The following is a 12,965-nucleotide window of genomic DNA, read 5'->3' on the forward strand; positions in this document are numbered from 1 at the left end:
AATCTATATTTCTCTCATCTGATGATCAGTAATATATATAGTTGAGTCAGCCAATTATTCATGCAAAATTTTTCCTAAAGTCGAATTGGAGAGATCAATTAATGTTTCCCCATCACTGAAACATTGCATTAAAGACTACTCTTGATTTCTCTGCTCATCCCTAACTTAAAGCTAAATCTAGCTTACTCCCAGTATGTAAGGATACTGAGTTAATAGTTTAATAATTCATTGGAAAATTTAATATAGCCTTGTTAACAATTTTGCAACTGGATAATAGTTTGGTTATTTTATATACTTTTCCTACTTATATTTTCCACTTTTTTCTTCCTCAGTCTACCTGTATCAAACTCTCCTCCATTGTTCATGGAAATCGAGGAAGAATTTCTTCCTGCTGTTTTCCAAAAGCCTAATCCCTTAGAATGACTTACAAGATTTGAGGAAGAAGAAAAGGGACATGAATTTTGAATGAAGGAACAAAAAGCATGTAGGAGTCTATCTACCCTCCAAAAAACACAAAGGATCTTCCAAAACTCATGAAAATGCTCATGAAAAAATTATGTATGGATTTAAAATTTTCACATCAAATAAACTTGTATTTTCATTCTACTTCTCTGCAAACTCAAAAAAGAATACCAAAGGATATGTGCACTCACCAGAGACAGAGAGAAACAGAAACAAAGACAGAGAAAATGCCCCCCAGTGGGGCCTGATTATGCCACAATCCTTATTTCTCCATTTCTCCATCCCATTAGAGGCATTCACATACATGTTCTTGGAGTGTTTTCAAAGTCAATTGCATCTGGTGATTGACCATATGGGATCCTACTTCCTATGCACTACAGAGACAGCTCTTTCCATGAATTTTTTGAAGTCCTCTCATCTTTAAAGTCTTCCCTGAGCTAGGAAAGAAGTGAGGAAGGCTTAGACCTCCTGCAGTAGCCTGGAGTATTTCAGAACCTTTAAGGTGGTCACTGGATGTTCCAGGTAAAGAGATAGGAGGTTCATAAGGTTCCTGCTTCTATAATCTACCTGAATCCCAAGTCTCATATACAAACATGTACCACAGGTACTAAAGTGTCATGTCAACAGGAACAATGGTCTGCTCAGCATTATCTGTATGACCAGAAGACCCTACTACCCCACCCAGACTACTTGCATTGTCTCTATATTAGTTTGCTAGGGTTGTCATTACAATGCCATTACAATGAACAAGCTGAACATCTAAGAATCACAGACATTATTCACTCATTCACAGTTCTGAAGACTAGAAGTCCAAGATCGGAGTGTCAGTTGTGCTATGCTCCTTCTGAAATTGGTAGGGAAGAATCTATCCTTGCCTTTGCCTAGCTCCCAGTGATGTCAGCAATCCTAGAATTCCTTGGTTTATAGCTTTATCAGTCTACTCTCTGTCCTTATGATCACATGGCTGTTCTCTCTGTGTTCCACTCTTTTCTTATAAGGACATTAATCATATTGGATTAAGAGCAACACTACTCCAATTATAACCTCATTTTAATCAAGTGTATGTGCAATGATTCTATTTCTAAGTAAGTCACATTCTAAGTTACTGCAAGTAAGGAATTCAGCATATTTTGGGGAGGGAAATCAACTCAGTCTATAACAGGTCCCACATCTCAGACTAACCCAAGTGAGAAGAAGTCTCAAGAATTCCTGGAGTGGGGACCAGCAGTTACCATAATGGCTATGTCGCTGGACTCCCACATGGTCGACCGCGGTTCGCGTCCTGGACCCGGTGAGTTAGAACTCATGCCAGGCGCGTGTGCGTGCGTGCCCAAGATTCCAAGAGGAGAATGGAGGAGAAGGGATTGCGGTGTGACCATCCCCCCTGGGGGGGTGATTTCTCGCTTTCTGTCTCTATGTCTCTCTCTGTCTGTCTGGTGAGCTCGCATGCCATGCCCTATAGCGAAAACCTCTCCAAATAAAAAGAATTCCTGGGGTGAAAAATTTTCTCACACTAATAAGATCAGGACTTAGATAATTTATTAATCTAATTGAGAGAAAGTAAGAGAGAAGTAAAAAATGTATATTTCATACATGAATTAGCATATTGAAAAAACATATGTATAATCATTTTATTTAAAAAGATAAGTACTTCTTTTTTCTTTTTCTTTTTTTTTTTTTTTTTTTTTAGGGTTTCGCCACAGGATGCACGCACTTAATAGAGAAAGATATATAGATAGGCAAGTGGCCATGCCGCAATCCCTTCTCCATTTCTTGGATTTTAGATGCACATGCACTTGAATCAGCATGTTTTTCAAGCTGTTAGGTCTGGAACTCAAATTGGAATCAGTCAAATGAGAATCCAGCTCCTTAACCGCCTCGCCACCTGCTGGCCCTATATACGCATACATTTTAATACTCTGGTGTACAATAAAGCTAATTCTTCTCTGCAACAGCTCCTTAACCTCACCTCCATGTTTACATTTAACACATGTAAAGTTATGATGTGTAAGTACCTATCAAATAGGAAAGAAATTAATAGATAAAGTATATCATGAGATATTACAACAGAAAAAAATGTAATTTACTAAATATTAATGAAACATGATATTTTACTTTGACAATATCAAAGCTACTTATAAAAAACATCAGCTCCTTTGATTTCTGAATTCAATGCTACTATAAAAATCATTTAAGCAAAATAAACTCATCTCCATTTATAATGCACTTTACAATTTTCAAGGTGATTTTCTCATAATTTATTTGATTTTTCTTTATTCTTCAACAAGTAGATCACTGGGAAATTGCAATCTCTCCAAAAATTCTTCATGCAGATACAACATTTAAAGTTGATTTGATTGAAACCATTTCTTAGTACAGTGGCTTTTTGAAAAGGTTAATTTTCTTCTAATGTAGTCAGATTTTTAAGTCAGAATGCTAGTATTACAGTAGCTATATTTATTTCAAAAATGTCAACCAGAAATATAGACTCTTTAAACCAACTAGGAAAATAAGAGTCACAGAAGCCATGTCACTATGAATTGTAGCAAAAAAAAAAAAAAAAGAACGTATATTACATAAAAATATTTTTTAAAAAGATGGGACTTTGATTTAACTGACAAAACATATTTTGTGGCCTTGTTTCATGGATAAAAATAGGAAAACTTTCCCCTGTGGTCTTCTTATCTTTTTGAGGAAGAAAAGGATAAAGTTAGATGTTTGTATTGCTGGGTTTGAACTCCCTTACAAAGGGGAATTTAAAGTTTTCTTATAGCTCTCTAATTCACAATAAAAGGGTTTTTTTTTCTTTTTTTAATACTATGTGTGTTCAGAAACAACAAATGTTTGAGTTCACATCAATACAAGAGACACAAATCTCCTGATCTCTTGCCATAAAGGAGTAACATCATCTTTCATGTAAATAAAAGATTTCGAACTGTTCAAAAATAATTCAAGTCCATGAAACTAGTTTTAAAAATGAAATCTTTTTTAACTTATAAATACATAAGACAAAGATAGAGATCATAGCCTACAAGTAGATGTGTTTAACTTTTGATATTTGTTCAACTCATACCCATCCAACTACTTTCTACCACATTTTTAGTATCATTATGTTAGGGCTTGAAATAATTTAGAATCACAGAAAGATAAAATTGAGGAATTTATTAGTTCGGTCTCTTCTTCTTCAGGCTGAACTCTTAAGTTCTTTAGATATTGAGAACGAAGGGCTTCTAAAATCAGGGGGAATATGTATTTCTATTTGAAAGCACAGGATTTTAGAAAAGCCAGAAAGCATAGTCTAAGAATAAAACAAGTCCTTAAGTATGTTTAAATAGATTATGATGATGATGACACAACTCTGTGAATATATTTCTTAAAATTGAATTTTACATTTAAATATGTACATTTTCTGTTTTTATAATTATATCTCAATAAGTATGCTTAAACTATTAATAGAGACAATAGAGGTAGACACACTCTGAAAATAATATCAATGGTATGATTTTCTCTGCAGTAAAAGTGATGACAAAAGGATAGAATATACTGAGAAAGGGGAAATTAGTAAGAAGAGGAAGCATAGGTGATTGATAGTTCTTAAATAATCAGTACTTGGCCATTCAAGAATATTTCTCACTTAGTTACTCAAAGATGAACTCAATCCAATGTTGTAATGCAGTGTTTCAGAACTAATATGGCGCTGAAGCCTTACAGGTAAAAATGGAAGAGTGAATCATGCCATTATATCCAATTACCCCAAAAAATCAAAGTTAAAAATGTTTTAAAAGGTTAAAAATTCACAAAGTCAAAGAAAAAACAAGAAGGTAATACAATAGAGAAGTGATGTTAACAGGTTGTTGGAACATCAGCGCAAAAATGAAAGATAGGAGCAATGCTTTCAAAATTCTGATGAATGATGATTTTTTCTTTTTTTTAATTTATTTTTTATTATCATCATAATTTTGTTTATATTACATTGGACTGCATATAACTTTACAGTGTATTACATTGCTTATTCAAAAGGGAGTGCCCTGCATGTCCATCAATACAGAGACATTAATCTCCCCACTTCATCCTTCAATACCTTTTCAATGTTTTTCCCAATCATTATTATTATTATTCTAATTATTTTTTAAACAGTCAATTACTATTTCTCATTTTGCTTGTAAAAAGACTTTACCCATCATGAAATACTTCTCAGACCAATCCAGTTGAGAATACTATACATGCCATCAACAGGTAATAAGCCATATCTGTGTCCCACGAATGTCCTGCCTCTCTACTTGTTCTCTTGCTATTTTCTCTATCCTCTTCTCTTCACCCCCCCCATTGCACACTGTCTTGTTCTCGTTAAGTACATTCACTGCTTTTATGTCTTCCAATATTTCGCTCTCTACCTTAGAGTGCGGATAGTTGGTATATATTGAGTGGATACATACAATATCTTTTTTTCATAGCCTGAATTACTTCACTCAGCAATAGATCCTCCATATCTGACCACTTTCTATCAAATGCCAAGGTCTTGTTATTTTTTATGGCAAAGTAATATTCCATAGAGTATATATACCACACTTTTCCCATCCATTCATCAGTTTGTGGACATTTAGGTTGGTTCCATGTCTTGGCAATTGTGAATAATGTTGCAATAAACATTGATGTGCAAGCACTTTTCTGACTGAGCATTCTCCTGTCCTTTGGGTAGATACCCAGAAATGGGATTGCTGGATCAAATAGTAGTTCTATTTGTAGATCTTTGAAGAACCTCCATATTGTTCTCCACAGTAGTTGAACCAGTTTACATTCTCACCAACAGTGTAGGAGGGTTCCCCTTTCATCACATCTCCGCCAACACTTATCACTTTTTATATGAATGATGATTTTCAAGTTAGTTTTATACACAGCCAAGCTGTCACTCAAATTTTAAGCTAAAAATAATACTTCTCAAAAATCATTCTCATGCATTATTTTCCAGGAAGCAAATAAAAGATATCCTTAAAAATAAAAAAAGCATTAAGAAAAAAAAAAGAGTAAACTAAGAAAGAGAAAAACATGGGAACCAGCAGTTAGCATAATGGCTATGTCGCTGGACTCCCACTTAGTTGACCGTGGTTCGTGTCCCGGACCCGGTGGCTTAAAACTCACGCCAGGCGTGTGTGCGTGCATGCCCAAGATCCCGAGAGAAGAATGGAGAAGGGATTGCGGCGTGACCATCCCCCCGGAGGGTGATTTCTCGCTTTCTGTCTCTATGTCTCTCTCTGTCTGTCTGGCGAGCGCACGCGCCCTACAGTGAAAATCTCTCAAAAAAAAAAAAAAAAAGAAGGAAAGAAAGAAAGAAAGAGAAAAACATAAAATCTAATTTAAAAGAAAAGTAAGGAGATTTTCTGTTACAATAGCTGTCTGGAAAATTAGCTGCCAGTTCACTGAAACATGAAAATCAAAGACTCTAAGAGTTTCTAGGTTTGGAGATGTAGTCAGGATGAAAGAGATTTTTTTTTATGTGTTTGACCATAACAAGAATTTTATAGTTTTTCTGAAATAGTGGTTAAAACACAGACAGCTTTTTAAATGACAAGATAAGACAATTATTAAGTAATTAAGTAAGATGTGTAATTATGATACAGTCATTACTCTGTGTCTTTAGGTTCCCTGTCTATGGATGAATCAATCTGCGATAGAAAATATTCAAGAAAAAGAAGTCAGTGTGTACCTGCATTTTTTTCTTGTCATTATTCCCTAAACCATATAGTATAGAAACTATTTATGTAACATTTAAATTGTATTAAGTATTGTAAGTAATCTAGAGATGATTTAAAGAATGTGGGAGGATGTATGTAGGTAATATGCAAATATAGGTTAAGCATCGCTAATTTGAAAATTTGAAATCAGTTATGTTCCAAAATCCCAAACTTTTTGAGTATCAGCGTGATACAATTAATGTAGAATTCCACCCTTTATCTCATGTGATAAGACAAAACACTGCAATACAAAAATGTTGTATACATTAGCTTTATGTAGAAGGTATATATGGAACATAAATAAACTTTGTGTTTAGACTTGGACCCCATCCCCAAGATGTTTCATAATGTATATGCAAATATCTCAAAATATGAAAACATTTGAAATCCAAAACAGTTCTGGACTCAGGTATTTCAAATAAGAAATACTCAATCTGTACCATGCCACTTTATATAAGAGACTTGAGCATCAGCAGATTTGGGTATCGAAGGGGGTCCTAGGGCAAATCTTCCATAGGTATTGAGGAACCACTGCAGATTATTCAGTGAATGGTGAACAATCTTTATATAAATATAGTATTATAAACTTTGAATATTTATTTTCCAAATAGTATCATATAATTATCTTGAAAAGAGAAAGGTAGGAAGTAGCAGAGGTTGAGGGTAATAAGAGTTAAATTCCCATTTTGTAAGAATCAATAAGCAAAAAAATAGTTATCGAGAAAAATGGAGTTAAGTAGTTTTCCAAGACTTGAATGTAGTGGCCTCTGGGTAGTAAAATTCAGGGAGATATGGTGAAACAGACTGACACCTTTTATTGTAAATCTTGTAATAGTATTTTTTTACTTAATAAATGTATCTCTTTCATAAAAATTATGTTTTATATATGTCAGAGGATATATGCATACACACAGGAGAGAAAAATAGAGAAAAAAAGCTTCTCCAATGGTAACTGGTTATACTGCAATCCTTTTCCTCCAGTTCTCTATCCCATAAGAATCCTGGACACTCATGCATGTCCAGTATATTTTTCAAGTCTACAGGACCAGGAATATAGTCCTGGTTTGCCATGTGGAATCCAGTTTCATCTGACAATAGCTAATCATTGTGCTATGAGACCAGCTCCCCAAAATTAACTTTTGGGAAAATAAATACAGCAATGTAAATACTGCCAAGTCAAGAAGATGTAGAGCACAATGACATGCTTTGTTTTTCTTTGCACTTCATCACAGATCCTTGAATATATTAGGAGCTCATAAGCATATACTGTTTAGTATTTACTATTCTAATGTCAATTCAGAGGATTTGTCAATGAACCCTGTGGAATATAATCTTTAACTTCATTTTCTACTTCTGAAGAGGACCCAGATGTCATAGAGTGCTGGGCAGTCCTTATCTTGATACAGAAAAGAATGGTTGAATGGCAACTAAAGAGAAACAAAACTGGTTATATTTATTGTATAATGTTTGGTACAGTATTCAATCAGTTAAATAATGCCCTCCACTAACAAGTGTAGATCACTTAATAATATAAACTGGGTGTTTCTGATCTTTATACTTCTTATGCTCTCTAAGATTTTGTATCCTATTTCCAAGACTTTCAAAGAGATTCTGTTCTTCCTTCAAAATCAATAAATTTAAAGTTCTTATAAGGAATACTAAGTATAGAAAATATATGGTGTTGGGGCCAGCATGTGGTGTGGTGGTTAAGGCGCTGGACACTCCCACATAGCTGACCATGGTTCGAGTCCCAGACCTGGCGACTTGCTTTCTCACTTTCCTTCTCTCTCTCTCTCTGTCTCTATCTGGTCAAATTAAAATAGATGAATGCATAAATAAAATAAATGATTCTTAAAAAAAAATACATAGTGTTATGTCACCTATCCTCCATCTCCTTTACACAAGGCTAGTATTGATATGTCCTACGTTTGAACATATCCTCTCAAAATTCATGTGTTGAGCCATTGTAATGGGATTCAGAGGGGTAAAATCTGACTCAATTATTGTATTGAAAGATGGGGCATTTGGGAGGAGGTTAGTGACTGGATAGTTATGGAGGGCCCCTATAATTGGGTTTTGGTAGATTTATAAGGAAAAGGAATGAGACTAGGAAACACACATGAATAAAACCTCACTTCACTGTGATCAAAGCTCTGCCCTCTGTCATTTTGTAATGACTTTAAACTTCCTAGCTAAACCTCTGTTTTATAAATCACCCAGTTTCGGGCATCTCTGTTAGTAATGCATAGCAGACCAAGACACCATCTAATGACTTTCTCAGGTAGTGGAAATAGCATAGCATTTTTAGGAATGGGGGAGTTGATTGACTTGACTGGAGTAGAAATTTATATTTAAAGTGGCAGGAGATCAAGATGACTATCAAATTGAAAACAATTGATAGTGAGCCTTGGTTATCTAACTGAAGTATTTAAATGTGGCCCATCAACACTAGGAAAGCTTTTTAAACTAGTAAGTAACACAACTCACAGCAAAGTGGCTCCATCATTCTAGCACGAAGGTCCTGAAATATTCATTCAAAGAACAGTTGCAAATTAGAAGGCATAGAATTAAAAAGAGATCATAAGGAAGGAGGTAAATTACTTGATATAAGGATTAAAGAAAAAGAATTGTATATAATGACAAATAACCATCTAACTTTTTTTTTCTTTTTTTTTTTTTAAGAGAGGTTTTTGCTATAGGGCGTGTGTGCTCGCCAGACAGACAGAGAGAGACAGAGAGAAAGAAAGCAGGAAATCACCCCCAAGGGGGGATGGCCATGCCACAATCCCTTCTCCTCCATTCTCCTCTTGGAATCTTGGGCACACACGCACACGCGCCCGGTGTGAGTTTAAGCCACCGGATCCGGGACTTGAACCGCGGTCGACTACATGGGAGTCCAGCGACATAGCCATTACGCTAACTGCTGGTCCCAACAATCTAACTTTTTAAAAGCACGTTTTATGGCAGTACTATAGTATTATGCTAAGCTTTTTTCAGATGTTATTTATTAAATCCATTGGGGTAAACTTCATTTTCAATATGATGACTGAGGAAACTAAGGCAATATAAAGAAACTTGCCTAGATTCTCACAGCTAATAAGTGATTATCCAAAATTCAAACTCAGTCTGTTTCCTACAAAGAGAACTTGGGAAGGAGATTGGATATCCAAATAAAAATGACTACTAGGTACATGGATGTAGGCTTTATGAAATAAGTTTTATGTGAGAGTTCAGGATTTAAAACATTTGTGGAGAGTTATAATCTTTTGATAATATTGAGAAGGGATGGACACAGAGCCAAGAACAAAGTCATGGGTTAATGGCCAATGCAAAAAAAGGAAGGTCACCAAAAGAAAGAAGGAGTTAAGGAGGCAAGGGAAGAATTCAGTGTTACAGAGACAGAACCTTGTAAGAAAAATTGTAAGAAAAAAAAATAAGCAACAGTATCAAATATCCTAGAGATTAATGGGTAATAACCAAGAAAATGTCACAAGGCTGGTAGAAAAACACAAAGAAAATTCTTTTAACCAGATTGCAAAAGTTTAATATGAGAGTAGGTGTTGAAGAAATAAGCACAACTAACACTTTCACCTGTTCAGAAAATTTTCACTGAAAGTTGGTTATGTTGATGCAGTGGTTTAATGCAAAGCAACATTTTATAGTCTAAGGTAAGTAAAAAATAGTGCAGTGGTTTAATGCAAAGCAACATTTTATAAACTAAGGTGAGTAAAAAATAAGAATAGTTAAAGGCAGAGAATAGGTAGGAATTTTCATGATGTCAGTTTTAACATTGAAGAACATACCTCAAAACGCTGAAAAATCCATTTAATAAATAACATAGTCAGCCACCATATAATTCTCCCCAAATAACCCTGGGCTCAAACCAAGTCAAAATGCATTCTAAAGAAGAGCACTAAGAAGTGATGTGTCTCCTGCTCCCTGCCATTCATCTAGGAGCCAGATACAGGCCATCAGGGGCCTTTTGAACATTCAGAAGAGGTGGTTTATTTTGCCAGCACAGGGTCAAGGTCAGGAAGCTTACTCTTGGGATTGGCACAAATTCAGTCAGGAAATGAGTGTCAGGGGCTGGAGTGGGAATGAATCAAAGGGAACACTCAAGAGGCAGACATTTCTCAGACATTTGAGTGGGTGTTCATGTCATCACTTGGCAAATCTCATGGCAGAGTCAAGACCCAGGGATTTTGTGGTGGTTGTCTAGGTTGAATAGGCAATGGACTGCCTTGCATGACAAACAGCCAGGCTATCTATGTCCCTAGATCTCTTGAACCAATTGAAACAAAGGATCTAGGCTTATAATCAGTTGGATGTGTTGGTAGACACAGGAGTTAGTGCTTTCCAGATACTCAAATCTCCTACATACCTGTGAGGTAAAAGAGGAAGCAAATTTGCATTTCTCCTTGATCAGTGCTAGAACCAAAGAGATCTGGAAAAATCGAAGTCTCATACTCTGGAGTTCCCAGTATGACACTGGTAGAAGTGAGCATAGAATCCAGCAATCTTGCTTCCTAGCTAGAGATTTTTCTCATTAGCTAGGCTAATTCTCTGCTCTCTCTAATGAGTGACTGCCCAATGCAACCAGTTTGGTTATTTGACATTTATCGTATTTTCAATTTGAATCAGAAGCTAATAATCCAGAGTTAAATCCTTAGGCAATAAGTCTGTCCTTTCTAAGCAGAGTGGGTAAAAATCCTAACCTTCTTTGAATGCCCAGAGCTAACAATTAACTTTCCATCGTTATGTCTACATCTAATATGCCAAAAAAGAACAATCAAAAACATCCTCTCTGGATCACAAAATTCAAAGGCTGAAATAACATCTTAAGAATTAATCTCTATACCCTATTCTTTGGCTGGCAGGTTAAAACTGAATTTGCATAAATCCATAGCAGTCAGCCCTTTTTTGTTTGTGAGGATAAAAGAGGTCTTTATGCGCTGAAGGGGAGGGGGCTGGCTATGCTCTTACAAAGTCATGAAAATTGGTGCAAGGATGAGTACAGGGGAGTGTTTTAACTAAGAATGTGGAAGTGATTTTAAGACAAACTACATAAGGGTGGTTCAAAGGGTGAAAAAACATTGAGACTACTACCTGTTGGCATATATGCTCAGTTTAACCCTTAGAGGGAAGAGCAAAGAAAATGAAGGTTGAAGTTCAGATGGAATGTTCATCTGGGATTTGTTGAGCCTGGCTTAGGCCATCCACCCTTCTGAACTTCATTAATTTGTTCTGTCAGCTCCTTCCATCCTACAGGTTATATCCTAAGTTGACGGCACCCAAATAACTTAACTCTGGCATTCGGGCTGATGGGTTGATGCCTTGTCATACTCCAGTCAGTATTTTAATAGTCCCACCAAAATTGTACTCATCATCATCTCTCAAAAGCTGAAGTAATTTTCTTCCTTCCTAGAATTAGTCCTCCTCCTGGGCTGTCTTTTCTCCATGCACCTCCATATTCCTAATCAACTAGTTAGCCTTGGTTAGTCCTTGAATATAATTCCAAATTTGTCTGCCCTTCAGCTAAATCTACACTATTCACAAATCCAATGGAGTCTGTAGGTGGCATACTGAGATTCTATAAGGCACAACAGTAATAAAAATATTATTAATGGGCATTCTAGGAAGGAAGGAAGGAAGATCAGATGAGGAATCACTCATACTTCTAGTGGGTGATTGAAGAGAGGAACAAATGCTAGGGGTGGTACAGTTGCTAATGGCAGAGGTTCACCTTGTGAACAAGTATGAGAACAAAGGGTACAGAACTCTCCAGCTATAAACCAAAGAGTCTTTGGGGGAGTGGGGCTGAGGAGCAGCGATTGCGTTATTAGGTGTCTACAGCAGGTAAAACTTGAAAGTTGTAACATGATTGGTCACAAGATTCATGGCTGGTCTATCAACAAGTATCAGGACTGAAACTGGCACAGTGTTCAGACAGGGTCCTGCTAATAGTGAGGAAAGGAAACAATAAGACAATCCAGATCAACAGCCCTTAGATAAGATTGTGTTCCTGGGCAATTAGCATAAGAGAAATTTAGAATAAGGGATGAAGGCAGGAGCTCAGTTGTAATAACTGTATTAGGAAGCAGGAAGGATAGGGCTAAAGAATAAGGCAGAGTCTTTGATTATTATAATATAACTATTTAATAGATATTTACCAACTAACTACTATGAGCCATCTCAATGGATATTAGGAAAGAGTTTAAACATAATTCATGGTAAGTACCAAATCCAAATCCAGCTATGATTTAGAAGAGCCTGAAGGAGAGGATGGTCAGCTTAACCACATAGAGGAGTTACATTAGGTGACATAGAGGTGATGATGCCCAGCCAAAATCTGAAAGTATGAATAAGGCCCAGCAATGTGGAGAAGGAACTTCAGGCAAAGAGCATAGCAAAGATCCTAAAGATGAGGTGCCTGGAAAACTTTGGTGTCTTTAAGTATATTGCATTGACAGTGAGGGTGGCTGAGGGCATAGCCATCAGACCATGTAATTAGGTGATTGGATAGAGAGGGCCCTGGATATTAAGGAAGGGCTGGGCTCAAAGATCAAATTTGATTGAGGTAGAATGCAATGCAAGGTATATTTAACATACGTTAAGCTTGACATTTCTGTACCTGTCTTCCCTGTATTCTCTAGGACACTATTCTAATTCATATCACCAAGCCCTCTTAAGTTATCTAAACTACTGTAGTAGTTCTTTTTTTTTTTTTTTTTTTTTTGGGAGGTTTTTCACTATATGGGGCATGGGTTTACC

This window comes from Tupaia chinensis, unplaced genomic scaffold (genome assembly GCF_000334495.1).
Source record: "Tupaia chinensis unplaced genomic scaffold, TupChi_1.0 Scaffold000674_2, whole genome shotgun sequence".
NCBI lineage: Eukaryota > Metazoa > Chordata > Mammalia > Scandentia > Tupaiidae > Tupaia > Tupaia belangeri.